Source organism: Macrotis lagotis, chromosome X, assembly GCF_037893015.1.
Source record: "Macrotis lagotis isolate mMagLag1 chromosome X, bilby.v1.9.chrom.fasta, whole genome shotgun sequence".
In the NCBI taxonomy this organism is placed as follows: domain Eukaryota; kingdom Metazoa; phylum Chordata; class Mammalia; order Peramelemorphia; family Peramelidae; genus Macrotis; species Macrotis lagotis.
The window spans coordinates 374491454-374509840 of record NC_133666.1 but is presented as its reverse complement, the minus strand read 5'-3'; positions in this window follow the sequence as shown (position 1 = coordinate 374509840).

Genomic DNA, 18387 nt, shown 5'->3' with positions numbered 1-18387 from the left:
AGGAATAAAAATCTCAAAGATAAGGTAGATTTACAAGTGAATTCTATCAAAATTTAAAGAAGAATTAATGAACTAGTTCATGGTACTATTTGAAAAAAAACAAAAAAATTTCCTTTTATGACTCAAATAAGTCTTTGATGCCTGAAACAGAGAAGGGAAAAGAGAAAATAATAATAGACCAATTTTCTTAATAATTAATGATGGAAAAAATTTAATAATATACTGTGAAGATTAAAGAAATATCACAATATCATACACAATGACCAAGTGTAATTTATGTCAATAATACAAGATTGATTCAAAATTTAAAAAAAATTACATAATTGATCACATTTTAAAAAATTATATGAATATACACAAGGATATATAAAATATCACTGGGCAAATTAAAAGCCCTAATAATTGGATATGACCTAATTAGGATTAGATATCCTAAATATCTATTAAAATCTAAAAAATAAAAAATAGAAAAAACTTTAAATGATCCCTTTCTTCTTTTATTCCTCTGTTTGAATGTTATTTTATTTCTTTTTTTAATTACATGTAAAGACTGTTTTTTGAGTTCTGCATTTTTCTGTCTTCCTTCATTCTAACCCATCCATGACAAAAATTAATCTGATATGTTATACGTATACAATTTTTTTCTAACATATTACTCACGTTGTGAAAAAAGAATCAGAACTAAAGGGAAGAAAATCACATGAAAGAAAAAATATCTATAATACATTTTTCAAAGTAAAAATAGTATACTTTTATCTGCGTTTAAACTCCATAATTTTGTTTTACTTTATTTTTCTGAAATTAAATTACATTTCTATTAAAAATCTTTAGAATTGTCCTTGACCTCTAAACTATTGAGAGAAATTAAATTCATCATGATTGATCAGCACACAATGTTGCTGCTAATGCAAACAATGTTGTCTTGGATCTGCTCACTTCACTCAGAATCAGTTCATGCAAGGCTTTTCTGAATTTCACCCCCACATATTTTCTTACTGAAAAATTGCTCTCCATCACAATGAATCACTTTTTTCATAAAATGTATATATTATTTATTTAATAGCAAGAGCAGGTATTCTCTCTAATGAGGATGGATTTGAAACCTTCCCATTAAATTCAAGGTTGAAGTGAGGAAGTCTATTATCTCTAATATTATTCAATATAAAAGCAGAATTGCTAGCTTTAGCCATAGGAAAAGAAAAAAGTATTGAAAGAATAAAAATATATAAAGAGGAAACAAAGCTTTCATTGTTCTCAGATGATATGATTATATATTTTAAGAATTCTAGAGAATGAACTAAAATATTTAAAGAAATCAGCACCTTTAATAAAGTTGCAGGATAAAAAGCAATTCACTGCAATCATTTTCATTTTCAATATATTATCAACAAAATTTGCAGAAAATGACAGAGATAAGTTCCAATTAAAATAAATTTAAAATAAAAATTACTAAATAGTTCACATACTTGACTATATGAAAGCAATGCAAAGTGAATTTTTACATAAATAACAACAGATCTAAACAATTAAAGGAATATTTGTTCATAGATTGGCAGCAGTAATATAATAAAAAAGGAAATTCTACAAAATTCAATGCCATATTAAATAAAATACTAACAACGTTTTGTAGAGCTTTAAAAGTAATAACAAAATTTATCTAGAAGAACAAAAGATCAAGAACATCAAGGAATCAATGGGGGAAAAAATTGAAGCAATGTGCCCTAATTGCCCAGATTTCAAATTTTATTTAAAAGCATTAATAATTAAAACAATCTGGGAAAACATAAATGAACTTATGCAAACTGAAGTAAGGAGAACTAGGAGGACATTGCATACAGTAATAGAAATTTTGCAAATGATTAATTGTGAAAGACTTAGCTATTCTTTTTATTTGTTTTTGGGTTTTTTTCTGTTTTTTTAGGTTTTTGCAAGGCAAATGGGGTTAAATGGCTTGCCCAAGGCCACACAGCTAGGCAATTATTAAGTGTCTGAGACCATATTTGAACCCAGGTACTCCTGACTCCAAGGCCGGTGCTTTATCCACTACACCACCTAGCCGCCCCTTAGACTTAGATATTCTAATCCAAAAATATATATAATATATAAATACATACATATATATATATATATATATATATACATGTATACATATATACATATTACAAAACAATTTCAAAACTCCTTTGTTAGAGAGTTCTATAAACCAAGACAGCAGGATAAGGTAAGAATTTGCATTCGCTTCCAGGTAACTATAAAATAATATCTCAAAATATATTCTGGAGTAGCAGAACCAACAAAATGAAAAGGTTGAAATAATTTCCACCAAAAAAATCCAAGCTTATACCAAAAATCACTAATGTGTAAATATGTTTATCAAAATATTTATGCACAATGCTAATCTGACTGTTCAACTTGGAGGGGAGGGGAGTGAGAAGGGAGGGTGGAAGGAAATTTTGAGCTTAAAATTATTCATGTGTAAATGGATGAAAATAAATAAAAACATTTTTTTTAAAAAAAGAAGCATAGAACAGTGTCCTCTTCACCACAGAAGTAGAGTTCACATTGAAAGTCATAAAATAGGGTCTTCTAAGTTGAGTAGTGTATAGAACCCAGTAATCAGGGGAACAAATTTTGTCTAAAACATATGACACTTACTTGTTGTATGACCCTGGACAATTCATTTAATCCTTATTGTCTCATCAAGAAAAAAGGTAAGTGTTTATAAAATCATCAAATGGAAAGGAAAAATGAAAAACAAAACAGCTCATGTAAAGTTAATGTGTGACAAGGAAGAACAAAACACAAACTCAGAAAGGGACAACCATGTTAGAAAACCATTCTATGAAGATACAAAGAGAATTGTGGTTTGGTATCATGCCCAAAAAGATTTCCTGGAAGAATACAAGAAATATAAAAATCAAATGGGAGAAGGAAAGGTGAATAATCTGGGTAGGAAAAAAGTAAAAAATTAATTAAGCAAACAAAATAAATTATTTTAAAAGGTATAAAATAATTTATTGAAGAAAATAATTCTTTAAAAAGCAGAATTCAACAAATGGAAAATGTTAAAAAAAACTAACTGAAGAAAATTCAATCCTCATAAATTAGAATTGAACAAGTGAAAAGCTGATGATCCCTTGAGACATTAAGAATTAATTTAAAAAATCACAAGTGAAAAATAGAAGACAATGTGAAATATCTCAGTGGGAAAATAACTGATCAGGTAAATCATTTCAGGAGAGATAATTCAAGAATTATGAAAGATATGATGTAGATTTCACACAATAACCAGGAACAATTTTGCCAGATTTTATGTCAATAAAACTGATCATCTAAATTAAATAATTGGACATTTAGCAAAATATTAATTACTTAGATTTTATTGGACAAGGGAAAAGGGAACTGAAATAATTCCATTTTAGAAAAATAATTAGAAAAACCTTTGATCAAGCAATGGCATTAACAGTCCTTATCCTAAAGAGAATGAAAACAAAATGAGAAAGTATATATGAATACAAAAATATTTTTAGCAATTATTTTTTACGAGAAAATTAAATATTGAAATGTTCCACATTAGTTGGAAATAACTAAACCATGTGTGGTAAATGACTGTGGTTGCATTCTATTGAGCTTTAATAAATGATGAGAAGGATGCTTTCTGCAAAATTTGTAAATATTTGCATGAACTGATACAAAGTGAAATCAACAGAACTAGGAGAACATTATACACAGTAGCAAAAATATTGTTTGATGATCTACTACGAATAACTTAGCTACCATATTTCCCCATGGTGACACACCCTTTTCTGAAAAAAATTGGAGTCTAAAAACTGGGAGATTTACACAGTGACTATAGGGTTGTTTTTTTTTTTTTTTACTTGCCTTTCTCTTTTTCACATTTGCTTTCTTTGTGTTCATTGTTTTACATTTGTCACCACTATATTAGGTTGTGTTTTGTCACATTCTGTCCAGAAATGGCTTAGAAAAGCTTCTCCTACAGTGCTGAATTCAAGTTAAAAGTGATCCAGTTTGCAAAAGTGATTGGAAATAATGCTGCTGAATGTTAGTTTTATCTTCCTCCAACTGAGGAGAAAAACAATCTGAGATTGACTGCTGGAAGAAGAAACCCTACTGAAAACCCCACAGCAGAAGAAGGCCATGAGAGGCAAGTAAGCAAAATGTCCTGATTTAGAGAGGGAATTTAAGAAAAGGATTGAAGAGCAAAGGGTAATTGGAATTCCTATATCCACAAAGATGGTTCAGCATGAGGCAAGAAGAACTGCCAATGAAAAAGAAGCTACTGATTTCAAAGGAGGACACAATTGGTGCTTCAGTTTCATGAAACGGAATGGACTAAGCATGCAGACATGCATCAGACTTACCCAAAAGCTTCCTGAAAGCTATAAGTGGAAGGTCCTTGAATTTCATTATGAATAAAACTTGAGTTCAGTAACTTTATGTGATTTTTTAAAATTTTGGGACCCCAAATTAAGGTATATTTTTATACATGGGAGTGTCTTATATGTGGAGAAATATGGCATTTTCAGCAATGGAATGAGCTAAGACAATTTTATAGGATTTATGATAAAAAGTATTTTGCATCTCCGGAAAAATAACTTGTAGAGCCTAAATTCAGATTAAAGATATGTTTACATTACTTTCTTCATTTTTCTTGGGGTCTTTTGGTCTGTGATTTTTTTCATTGAAACCTTCACATGGAAATGTGTTTTGTATGTATGCATATGTATCACATATTTCATATTGCTTGTCTTTTCAATGACAGGTGGGGAAGGTGATGGAGGGAGAGAACTTGGAACTCACAATTTAAAGGAAAAAATATTGAGATTGTTTCTACATGAAATTTGGAAAAATAAAATATTAAATCATCAAAAAACCTAAAAAGCCATCACTGATTTCTCTAGGGAAAGATCCCCAGAAACAGATGGTGTGACAAGTGAATTTTGCTATACATTTAAAGTACAACTATTGCCAATAAACCATTTGAAAAAATAGATGAAAAATTTCTACTAAATTTCTTTTACCACACAAATGGCTCTATTATTGAATCTAACAAGAGTGAATCAGAAAAAGACAACTATAGATCTACTTTCCTAATGAATTTTAATAGTAAACATTTGAAATAAAATACTAGCAAGGAGATTAAAGCATATCACAACAATCTTCACTGTGACCATTTGGCATCTGTACCAGGACTGCAAGGCTAGTTCAGTATTTAGAAAACTATCAACATCATTTGCTATATGAATAATCAAAGAAACAGAAATCAATACTGAAAAATCATTTGACAAAATAATACACCCATTCCAATTAAAACACTAGTGAGCATAGGAAAAATATGAAATAAATAGCACCTGTCAAAAATCATCACGTAATAAGAGTAAAAAGAAAGCATTCAATAAGATTACTTATTTAAAAAGGATTCTTTTTACCCCCATTATTTATTCAATATTTTACTAGTCAGTTGTCAGTCATGAGTGTTTAGAGAAAATTATATGAAAAAATTGGTTGTCTGGAGGCTTCATCAGTATCATATATCAATTTCATGACAACATGATTTCCTGAGGTCTCAATAGTGGACAATACTTTCAAGGTTTCCCAGTCACCAATATAGTGGAACAATGACGTATCCTTGCTCACATGGTTTTTAATATGATGTTTTCAGTCATTTTATCAAACACCTTCACTGAGGAAAAAATGACTTCATGGTCAGCTGCTGAACTGATGACAAATTCTTCAACTTGGGAAGGTTACAAGCCAAGACCAAAGTGGAGGAAGTTTTGGCATGTGATCTGTTTATGAATGACTGTGCCCTTAATGCAGTGTCTGAAATCTCTGGATCTATTCTCTGTTTCTTGTGCTAATTTAACAATTAACACTAAGAAAACATAGGTGCTCCATCAATCAACACCATATCATCCATCCATATATGGAACTACTGATAACAGCAAAAGGAGAAGTTTTGAGTACTATGGACAAATTCACTTACCTTGACAGTTTCCTTTCCATGGAGGTACATGTTGACAATGAGATTGACACAAGAATACCAAAGTTAACTCATTATTTGGGAGACTCCAAAAACGTTTAGGAGAGAAGAGGTATTAGACTCACTAACAAATTGAAAATCTACAGAAACAAAATTGTATGAATGAAACTATAATGCACTTTTCACACAAATAGCTCTGAATAATTGGAAAAGAATAATCAATTGTTGTTGGATATACTACACCAATTTAATAAAAAATTGTAATTACTTTATTCATTCAGTCATTTACCAATCAAGCTATACCCCAAAATATATTTTAATTTTTAATTCTAATTTTAATTTTTATATAACCATTTTGTTTGTTATCCAATTATATACAAATAAGTTTCTACCTATTATTTTTGTAAGATTTTTTAAATTTTATAATTTTCCCCACCTTCTCTTCCCTCCCCCATCCCCCACAGACAGCATTCTGATAATATTTACATTGTTTCCATGCTAGAAATTGATGAAAATTGAATGTGTTGAGGAACAAAAAACATATCCTCGTTGAAGAAATAAATTATTAGTGATAGCAAAATTATTTAGTACATGAGACAACTTTTTCTTTTTTTAAATTGAAGGTAATAATCTTTGGTCTTTTTTTAAACACCACAGTCCTTTCTCTGGTTAGAGATGGTATTCTCCATTGCAGATGCCCTAAAATTATACCTGATCATTGTGCTGATGAAATGAGCAAATCCATTTAATCATCACCCCCATGTTGCTGTAAGGTTACATAATGTTCTTATGGTTCTACCCATCTTTCTCAGCATTAATTCATGAAAAGTCTTTCTAGGCTTCTCTGAAATTCCATACATCCTGGTTTCTAATACAACAATAGTGTTCCATAACATGCATATACCACAGTTTGTTAAACATTCCCTAAATGATGGACATTCCCTAATTTCCAAGTCTTTACCACCACAAACAGAGCTGCCATGAATATTTTTGTACAAGTGATGTTTTTACCTTTTTTCATGGTTACTTCAGGGTATAGACCCGGTAGAGCTATTGCTGGATCAAAGGGTATGCACATTTTTACTGCCCTTTTGGGTATAATTCTGAATTATTCTCCAGAAAAATTGGATGAGTGCACAGATCCCCCAACAATGTATTAGTGTCCCAGATTTCCCACATCCCTTCCAACATTGATCATTTTCCTTTCTGGCCATAGTGGCCAACCTGATAGGTGTGAGAAGGTACCTCAGAGATGCTTTAATTATTTGCATTTCTCTAATCAAATCTGGCCTCAGACACTTCATAATTGCCTAGCTATATGACCTTGGGCAAGTCACTTAACCCCATTGCATTAAAATAAAAAAACTAAAAGTTAAAAAAAAAATAGGAATGGGTGCTATATTTTATCAAAAACTTTTCCAGCATCTATTGTGATAATCATATTATTTCTGATAAGTTTGTTATTGATATAGACAGTTATTCTGACAGTTTTCTTAATACTGTACCTACCTTACATTCAGGGAATAAATCCTGCTTGGTCATAGTGTATTATCCTAGTGATAACTTGCTGTAACTGTTAAAATTTTAAGAATTTTGCATCCACATTCATTAGGGAATTTTGTCTATAATTTCCTTTCTCTGTTTTGACTCTTCCTAGTTTAGGTATCAGTACCATATTGGTGTTATAAATGGAATTAGACAGAGTTCTGCATTCACCTGTTTTTCCAAAGAGTTTATATTGAATTGGAACTGATTTTTCCTTAAATGTTTGATAGAATTCACTTGTGAATCCATCTGACCCTGGAGATTTTTCCTTAGGGAGTTTGTTGATGGCTTGTTGAATTTCTTTTTCTGAGATAGGGTTATATAGAAATTTAATTTTCTCTTAATTTAACATGGGAAATACATTTTTTTGTAAATTTGCATCTACTTCACTTAGATTATCAAATTTATTGGCACACAGTTGAGCAATTATTATTATTACTTTAATTTCCTCCTCATTGGTGATGAGGTCACCTTTTTTATTTATGATGCTAGTAATTTATTTTTTCTTTATTTTTTTGTTAAATCAAATTAACCAAAGGTTTATATATTTTACAATTTTTTCATAAAACTAACTCTTAGTTCAATAGTCATCTTGTTTTCAATTTTATCAAATTCTTTAATTTTTAGAATTTCTAATTTGGTATTTTTGGGGGTGTTTTTAATTTGTTTTTTCTCTAATTTTGTTTAGTTACATGCTTAATTCATGGATTTCCTCTTTCCCTATTTTATTTATGTAAGCATTTAGAGAGAGATATAATATATCCCCTTTTAATTGCTTTGGCTATATTACATAAATTTTTTTTGATCCAATGATGCTTTTTATTCTTGTCTTTTAATTTCTAAATACAATGCCTTCATGCTAAAGTTTAAGAGTATTTTTCATTTTTATCCCCCTATAGAGGGTCAAGCATCACAAGTATCTTAGGAGAACACACGTGACTTTAAGAGAGATCACAACATACAACTGGAGTTTTCTGAGGTCAGGGCCTCAAAATATAGGGCCCACTCCTTTGGGTGGTTTTACTTAAAAGGAAGATTGCACATGGGAGCGATGATCCACCTTGATGGAGTCGCTCACTCCATCAGTGCAACAATCGGGGACAATTTGGGGCTGTCTGCGATGGAGAATGCCATCTGAGTCCAGAGGAACAACTGTGGAGTTGGCACAAAGCCCAAGGCCTGGTACCTCTAATTTAGAAAAAGCACCTGCTATCTTCTGGTCCGACCTTGCTCTCTCTTATCCTTTGGGTTTCTTCCTTAAGGGTCTGGTTTCTGTCGCATCACACTCAATGTGGATCTACGTTACCATGGAAACGATGGAAAGACTGACAGACTGCCGGGGCCGGGGGGCAAAACTGTCAAACTCCAAACAAGTCCAGTCTGGCCTCAAGGCGTTCCCCAAGGAGAGCAGATGCAGCCCCGGGCGGAAAGGGAGCGGGAAGGCGCCGGCCGGAGGCGGCAGCGACCCAGGCAGCGGGGGCTCGGGGCCCTGGGGCGCTGGGCGAGGGTCCAAGCCGCGGCACGGGGGCAGGGCCAGGGAGCCCCGAGGCGCGCGCGGCCCCGGCCTCGCCTCCCTCCTCCCTCTCCGGACAGGGCCGGGGCCCGGCAGGGCGAAGGAGGTGGATGCGGGCCGGGGGGGGGGGGGGGGGGGGGGCGGCACTCACCGGGGAGGGGGGGGCTCCGGCTCCCGGGGGCCATTGTCCCGGGCTCCAGGGGCTCCTCCGCGCGCGGACCTGGGGGATCTCGGGGGGGCGGGGGTCCCAGAATGCTGCCCCTCCCCCCCCACGCGTGCCCTATATTACATAAATTTTGATATCTTGTCTTGTTATTATCATTGTCTAGGATGAAAGCATTAATTCCATCTATAATTTTTATTTGATCCACTCATTCTTTAAAATGAAGTTATTTAGTTTCCAATAAGTTTTAGATCTATTTCCCCATGGATCATTATTGCACATAATTTTTATTGCAATACAAAGCTGTTGAAAAAAAGAATATTCCTTTCCATGCCCATTCAATTTTCTCCAAAGATCTATCATGTCTAGATTTTCTAACATTCTTTTTACCTTCTTAACTTCCTTTTTGCTTAACTTATCATTAGATTTGTCTAATTATGAGAGAAGGATGTTAAGGTCTTTCATGAATAGAGTTTTGCTGTGTATGTCTTCCTGTAACTCATTGAAATTTCTCCTCTAAGAATTTGGATATTATACCACTTGATACATACCTATTGTTGAAATTGCTTCATTGTCTGTGGTACCTTTTAGGAAGATATAGTTTCCTTCTTTATCTCTTTTAATGAGATTGATTTTTGCAACTATTTTGTCTGAGATAGGATTGTTATTCCTGACTTTTTCATTTCAGCTGAAGCATAATATATTCTCCTCCAACCTTTTACCTTAATTCTGCCTCAAATGAGATTCTTGTAAGCAGTATATTGTAGGATTCTAATTTTTAATCCACTCTACTATACGCTTATATTTTTATGGAGAATTTATCCCATTCATATTCAAAGTTATTAGTTTCTAACTCTTTACTACACTCTGTGCTGTCTTCCCTCTGGTTGTATTTTTCCCTTTTTTTCACCTTATCACTATTCCTCAGTATTTTGCTTCTGAATACCACTTCCTTCAGTGTATTTGTCCCCTTATATTCAACACTCCCTCCATTTTCTTTCCCCTTTCCCTCTGCCCCCTTCTTTCTTCCATTTATTCTGTCAGTTCATCTTTTCCTTCCCCATTCTCCCTTCCCCTCTTAATTCTTGAAAGGTTAAAAAAAATCAAAATTTAACTGTGTGTCTGTGTGTGTGTGTGTGTGTGTGTGTGTGTGTGTGTGTGTCTGTGTGTCTGTGTGTCTGTGTGTCTGTGTGTGTGTGTGTATTAGGCCTTCTTTTAGCCAAACCTAATGAGCATTCTGGGGTTTCTTAAATCCTTCCTTCTTCCTGTCTATTACAATAGGTCCTTTGTAACTCTTCATGTGATGTAATTTATCCCATTCAATCCCTTCTATCCTCCTGTATCTTTACTGCCCCCCCCCTTTTCAAGCAATATTATTTTTAAATCCTTCTATGATAATCACAGACAAGTCACGAGTACCCATTACTTCTGGCTAAGTATATTCTCTCTAATAGAGTTACAATTCTCAAGAGTTATGAGAATCTTTCTCCTGGGTGGGGAATTAGCCAGTTTTATCTTATTTGGATAGCAATTTATTTTTTGCTTTCTCTTTCTTGCCTTTTCATGTATCTCTTGAGTCTCCTGTTCTTTTCATCAGAAAACGTCAGAATTCTCTTATTTCATTAAATTTTCATCTTTTCCCCTGGAAGAGAATGTTCAGTTTTGTTGGATAGTGAATTTTTGGCTGCATTTCAAGCTCTCTTGCTCTTCAGAATATCAAATTCTAGGCCCTTCAATCCCTTAATGATGATGCATCTAGATACTGTCCAATCTTTACTGTGGCCCTAGTATTTGAACTGTTTCTTTCTAGCTGCTTGCAGGATTTTCTCTTTTATATGAAAGTTCTGGAGTTTGACCCCAATATTCCTTGATGTTTTCATTTTGAGATCCCTTTTAGGAGGTTTAGATGCCTTTTTTCAATAATTATTTTATCCTCTGGTTCCATAAAATCAGGGCAATTCTCTTTCACTTTATCCTGAAGTATGGAGTCCAGATTTATTTTCTCCTCATTATTTTCATGAAGTCCAATGATTCTTAAGTTATATCTCATATCTGTTCTCCAGGTCAGTTGTTTTCCTGTAAGGTAGTTTACATTTTCTTCTATTTTTATTCATTTTTTAATATATTTAGCAGATTCTTGTCTCATGACGTCATTAGTTTCCACAGCTTCCGATCTTTTAGAAGTTTCTTCATTTACCTTTTGAAACTCCCTTTCCAGTTGGTCAATTCTTTTTGAACTAGTTTTCCATTTCACCATTTGTGGTTTTGAGAGTAATTACCTTTTTTTTTTAGGTCTTTTGGCAAAGCAAATGGGGTTAAGTGGCTTGCCCAAGGCCACACTGCTAGGTAATTATTGAGTGTCTGAGACCGGATTGGAACCCAGGTACTCCTGAATCCAAGGCCGGTGCTTTATCCACTATGCCACCTAGCCACCCCGAGAGTAATTACCTTTTGCACTTGTCCAATTGTATTTTCATTTTCTTGTTGCAAGATGATAATTTCCTCTTGCAAAATGTAAATTTTCCCTTCCCAATTTTTCCAAATGATTTTTAAACCCTTTCCTAATCTCTTTTAAGGGGAAGCTAGGTGGTGTAATGGGGCGGCTAGGTGGCGTAGTGGATAAAGCACCGGCCTTGGAGTCAGGAGTACTTGGGTTCAAATCCGGTCTCAGACACTCAATAATTACCTAACTGTGTGGCCTTGGGCAAGCCACTTAACCTCATTTGCCTTGCAAAAACCTAAAAAAAAAAAAAAGTCTTGCTGGATTGTAGACCAATTCGTATTCTCCTCTAAAGCTCTAATTCTCTCTGAGTTGGGAATCTTGATTTCAATAAAACATTCAATGGGCCCTGCTTTCCACTGGCTTTTCTTCCTTTTTTTTTTGGATCTTGTAATGGGGATCTTATGTTGAGATAACTAGAGGCTTTCCTCACTGGATTTAATAACTTCATGTGGGCTGGCCAGTAGGGGAATACTGAAAGCTGTCTCTGGAGTCTCTCTGACCTTGATTATTGGCACACTCCCTAGAGCTGGGGGGGGGGGGGGTGTTGTTCAGGAGCAGCAGGTTCTGGATTATTCTTGAAAAATGTGGTCTGGACCCTCAGACTACATAATTACTATACTTTATCCTGAATCAGCACTGGAGGACATCTTTTGTCCACAACTGAATCTGGGGGGATTGTAGGGTGTTGTTACTATGTCTGTTCTGGAAAACATCACTTTCTCCCATAGGAATGGGGAGGAGGAAACTCAACTGGGAACACAGGGACTTCACTGAAAACACAGGGAGCTCATGGCCCTGGTCTTCCAGATCTTCCAGGTCTTCCAGGTCTTCCAGACCAGCTAAAGTGACCCATGCTGGATTTCTCCTGCCCCCACACAGTAAACACTTTCACACTGGAACTCTCCCAGTTTCCATATGCACAGCAAATAATTCCACAACTGTTCCCAGTTTCTTCCCCATGTCTCACCCAGCTGTTTGCACGAGCTCTCTGCTCTCTGCCCACTGGCTTGCCCATGCTCCCTGACACAGACTTTGTTGGCATATGTTCTTTTCCTCACTTCTCCTCTGGATTTTGTAGATCCAAAATTCTGTTAAGCATCTTGGTTCATGTTAGTTCTGAGGGAAAGCCAGTAGATCTTAAAACAGTGCCTTGATTCTCTTCCATCTTGGTGAGAAGTCTCCCCAAAAGATTTTAAAGTGTTGGAAAACATAACAACATTTTATATGGAAGAACAACAGCTCAAAAATAAGAATGGAGCTAAAGTAAATAAAGTGGCTTAACCATACCTGATCTCAAACCATATTTTAGAATGCCAATCAACAAACAATTTGTTCATTGGCTGAGAAATTGGGAAATAGAATGGTGGATCAATTGAATAGAGAAGTAAGGTGCAGAAGGACCAGTAGTAAATGACTAATGTTTGATATAGTTAATGTCCACATTTTTTAGGACAAGTAAACCCAATTTCACAAAAATTAGTAGGGACACTGGAAAATAGTTTCGTATAAACATCTTGTACTGTACCCCTGATAATCTCAAATGAACACATAATTTTCTCACAGAGATACCATAAGTAGTTAATGAAAGCAAGGATTATATTATTTGCCAGATCTCTGGAGAAAGGAAACATGTTTGATCAAACCCAAAAATTAGCCAGCACCGTGGGCCAGCAAGGTGGTGCAGTGCTTAAATCACCAACCCTGGAGTCAGAAGGACCTGAGTTCAAATGCAACCTCAGACACTTAATAATTATCTATCTGTGTGACTTTGGACAAGTCACTTAACCCCATTGCCTTGCAAAAACAAAAATAAAGAAAGAATGAAAAAAATAGACAACACAATGAAATATATGTTTGATAATGTTGATTATATTTTAAAAATTTAGAAACAACATCAATGCAAGAAAGATTGGAAGGAAAGCTGAAGGATGGACTTACATACCTCGTTTCTAAAAAATACATATAGAAATGCATCAAATTTTTAAGAATAAAAAATCATTCTTCATTTGATAAAAGGTCAAAAGATATGAGCAATTTTCGGATGAAGAAATCAATAATAGCTAAAGTTAAATGAATAAATACTCTAACTTACTGAGAGAAATGAAAGTTGATACATCTTTGAGGAACCATATCATAGCCCTCAGATTTGCTAATATTGCTGTTATATAACTATTTGCTAATATTTACAAATATTGACAAGGACATGGAAACAGTGATACATTTATCCACTATGAGTGAAGTTGGCAATTGATAAAACCATTCCAAACTGCAATTGTCTAAGGACAATTGTGCATACACATTTGTTCTAGCAATGTATTAGGTCTGTATCACAAAGAGACTTTCATAATGGAGTGGGACATATCTGTACAAAAATATTTATGGCATCTATATTTTTGTGGTGACAAAGAATTGAAAAATGAGGTGATTTCCATAACTTGAAGAATGGCCAACAATGTTATGGTATGGGATTGTAATGGAATGCTATTATACTATAAGAAATGATGAACAGGCTGATTATACTGTATCCTACAAAGACTTATATGAATTGATACAAAATGATATGACTAGAAGCAGGAGAACATTGCACACAGAAAAAGGAATACTGTCTTTTGATGCAATGTGAATGAATTATTTATTCTCAGCAATATTAATGATCTAAGCAATTCCAAAATAATCATGATGAGAAATACCATCAACATTCACAGACTGAACTAAAAAGTTTCTGAATCCTAAGTAAAGATTATTTTTCATTTTTAAATAGTTTTTTACTTGTTTCTTTCTTCCTCCTAAACAGGACTAATATGTAAATATATTTTCCAGGATTATGCAGATATAATCTATGTCAAATTGCCTGCTGTCTTAGAGATTGTGGGAAATGATGAAGACTGGATATCTGGAACACAAAATTTAAAAAAATTCAATCATTTTTTTATGTAATCAGAAAAAAAGAGGAGATGCTGTTATAAGAAAAGAAATATTGATGAAAAATGCTATTTACCTCCAGAGAGAGAACTGATCAGTTCTGGATTTATATGTATCTTGGGGTATATTACTTAAATGAAAAAATATTAAAAAATAGGGGCAGCTAGATGGCTCAGTGGATAGAGTCCCGGCCCTGGAGTCAGAAGTACCTGAGTTCAAATCTGGCCTCAGACACTTAATAATTACCTAGTTGTGTGGCCTTGGGCAAGCCACTTAACCCCATTTGCCTTGCAAAAACATAAAAAAATTATTTAAAATAAAAATCCTCCCACTGAAAAAGAAATAATCTCCCCAAGTTCACTTTATGAAATGAATTTGTAATGAATGCCTTAAAAAGAGAGAGAAAAAATGGAGAAAGAAAACTAAGAGACCTATTTCCTTTATGAGTATTGATGCTGTAATTTTTAATTACATATTAGAAAGGAGATTGCAGAAATCTCTCAAAAAGATCTTACTCCATAATCTAATGTGATATTTAATAGGAATGCAAAGATTTTACAATATAAAGAAAACTCTAAACCTAGTTTACCACATAATAATAAAAATTGTATGATTATTTCAATGGATGCAGATAAAATTTTTCACAAATACAACACCTGTTCAGATTTAAAAAAAAAAAAACAAGAAAGTGAAGGAATAAAAGGATCTTTTTTTTAAAGTGGGAAGTAATATCTATTTAAGAGTAATGAAGGCTTTTCTGTAATGGGGAAATTAGTTATTCCCAATAAGATCTGGTATGGGGGCAGCTTGGTGGAATAGTGGATAAAGCAATGGCCCTGGAGTCCAAAGGACCTGAGTTCAAACCCAGCATCAAACACTTAACAATTACCTAGCTGTGTGACCTTGGAAAAGACACTTAACCCCATTGCCTTGCAAAAAACAACAACAACAAAAAAGATCTGGTATGAAGTAATGATTTCCATTACTACATAGGTAATATTGACAGAGTAATAACTTCAGGAGATGAAATTGAAATAATAAAAAGAGGCAAAGAGAAAACAAAATTATCATTCTTTGCAAAAGAATTGTAGAAAATCAAATAGATATGTAGCCAAAACAATTAATTACTTTAGCAAAATTGCTAAAAAGAAAATAAACCCACATAAATCAACAGTACATTTATATTCTACTACCTCCCAAAATAGCAAGACTTCATGCTTTGCTTGCATGCTATTCTTGATTGCTATTCAAAGTGAAATTCTTCTTATGATTGCTGTTGGAATATATATCAGAGACTTGGTTTCCTTAGTGTAACTCAAACTTCCATCTTAACTAGAAATATTTAAAAACCCATCTTGTTAAAATATCTTTGGACATTTTTTTTTACCTCATTTATAAAATTCTACAATTTTCTGGGACTCAATGAAATCAACACAATGTCATATACCAAGGACCAGCTGGATTATGTAGGCTCTGATCTATATATAAATAAAACATTCACTTTTTTATTTCTCATTTAATATCAATTAGGAGAGTTCCAGTGAACAAAGTTTTATCTGTTGTTAACATCTTTTATATTGGTTACTGATATATTAATGTCCAAATTTGATAATACTGCATTATTCTTTTTTATAAAAACATCATCTACTACAGAAATAATTACATTTTTTAAACTTGCATTCTCTATACATTCACATGCATATATACACTTAGACTTTAGATAACATGATTTTTTTATTAAATAAAAGAAATATTTGCCAACTAAGGAATTTTAGGATCTTTTTTTATCCTTGTTTTGACAGTTGATTTATATTGGTTAAAACATAAATTAAAAATGTTGAAAATATATATTCATACCTGCTTTTTTTACTTGCTTCTTCTTGTTTCCATATTAATATTTTCTTTAAATAATTATGGATTTTAATGGTTACTCATTGGTCAGTTGCATCTTTTCAGTTATGCTTCCTTCTAATTGATGTTTATTATAGCATTTTCAGTTTCTAAGATTTTTAATTTTCTTACTTCAGAAGATAGTAGATTGGGTATGGCATCACAGTTCATTCAAGTACTGCTTATAGCTCTCATTTACTATATCACACACTGCCTTCCAATGAAGTCATTGCATTATTGAATAGTTTTGTTGCCTTATGCTTATGTATCCTTTGACATGATTGGGCAATGTATAAAACTGAGTGTTGACTGTAGTTGAAATAGCAAGACAATGTTATTAAACATTCTGACATCAATGCTTTACAGGTCTCAAGATTTGTTGATATGGATACTGTCCCAAATTGTTGCTTATTGCAATACCTCCAATCCTGATAATTGATTTTTATGAGCTTATTGTGTTTACGAACAACAAAAACATATCTTGACCAACACTGGCAATGAAAATCTTTGATTTCATTAGAATGCTTCATAATGCAGACATTGTAGAAGTTTTTAAATATTTTAATATATTGGCAGGAAAATTAATATAAGAATTTTTTAATATCCCATTTAAAAATCATTGTATTTAACAGATATGATATCTTTTTTTTCCTTTTTAGTTTTTGCAAGTTGATGGGGTTAAGTGATTTGCCCAAGATCACACAGCTAGGTCTGAGGCTGGATTTTTGAACTCAGGTCCTCTGGACTCCAAGGCCAGTGCTCTATTTAGTGCACCACCTGGCTATCCTTAGACACAATATCTTAAGGAAAAAAAGTGTTTTTCATATTAAATATTAAAAAATATTAAAATATGAATAGAGCCCTGTTTATGGTGATAAATGATCTGGATTCAAAATCTGTCTATGTATTTACTATTCTTATGATTTTGGTTAAGTAACTTCATTTCCAGTAGTATTCAATTACTTCATCTGTAAAAAGAAAGGATTATACTTGTGTGGTCTTTTAGCACAATTCAATTATGGATATACATACATACATATATATATATATATATATATATATATATTATATACAATGTATATAAGATTTATTTAGTAAAAAAAATTTTTTTTGGCTTTTGCAAGGCAGTGGGGTTGTGACTTGACTAAAGTCATACAGCTAGGTAATTATCAAATGACTGAGGCCAGATTGGATCTCAGGTTCATCTGACTCCAGGGCCAATGCTCTATCCATTGACCACCAAGCTGCCCCATAGTGAAAATCTTAACCAATATTCTATACCAAGTTCATTTATTTTCTTCATTTTCGAAGGGAGAAAATGTCAGCTTTTGTTTTATTAAAATAATTTCTAAAATATGTATGTGAAATTTCATTTTATTTTTTTCTGATAAAATTTTTTCTTTACTTATTTAAGACAATGGGGTTAAGTGACTTGCCTAAGGACATACAGCTATGCAATTATTAAGTATCTGAGGCAGGAATGGAACTCAGGTCCTCCTGACTCCAGAACTGGTGATATATCCACTGCACCACTTAGCTGCCCCATTTTTCACCATTTTTCAGATAATATTGCAAGAATGAAAGGAGAGAGAGAGAAAGAGAGAGAGAGAGAGAGAGAGAGAGAGAGAGAGAGAGAGAGAGAGAGAGAGAGGAGTTTTTTTTCCTGAAAAAAAGGTTTTTTAATAAATATTTTAGCAAAAATGCCAACAAGATTTTGGTAATGATATTGTACACTTAAAAACAGAATCTGTAGTACTGTCAAAAATGTTTGATATTATGAATTAAATTTACATTTTTATAAAACTATTTGCTCTTAACTTTTACCTAATTTGATATCTAATGTATAA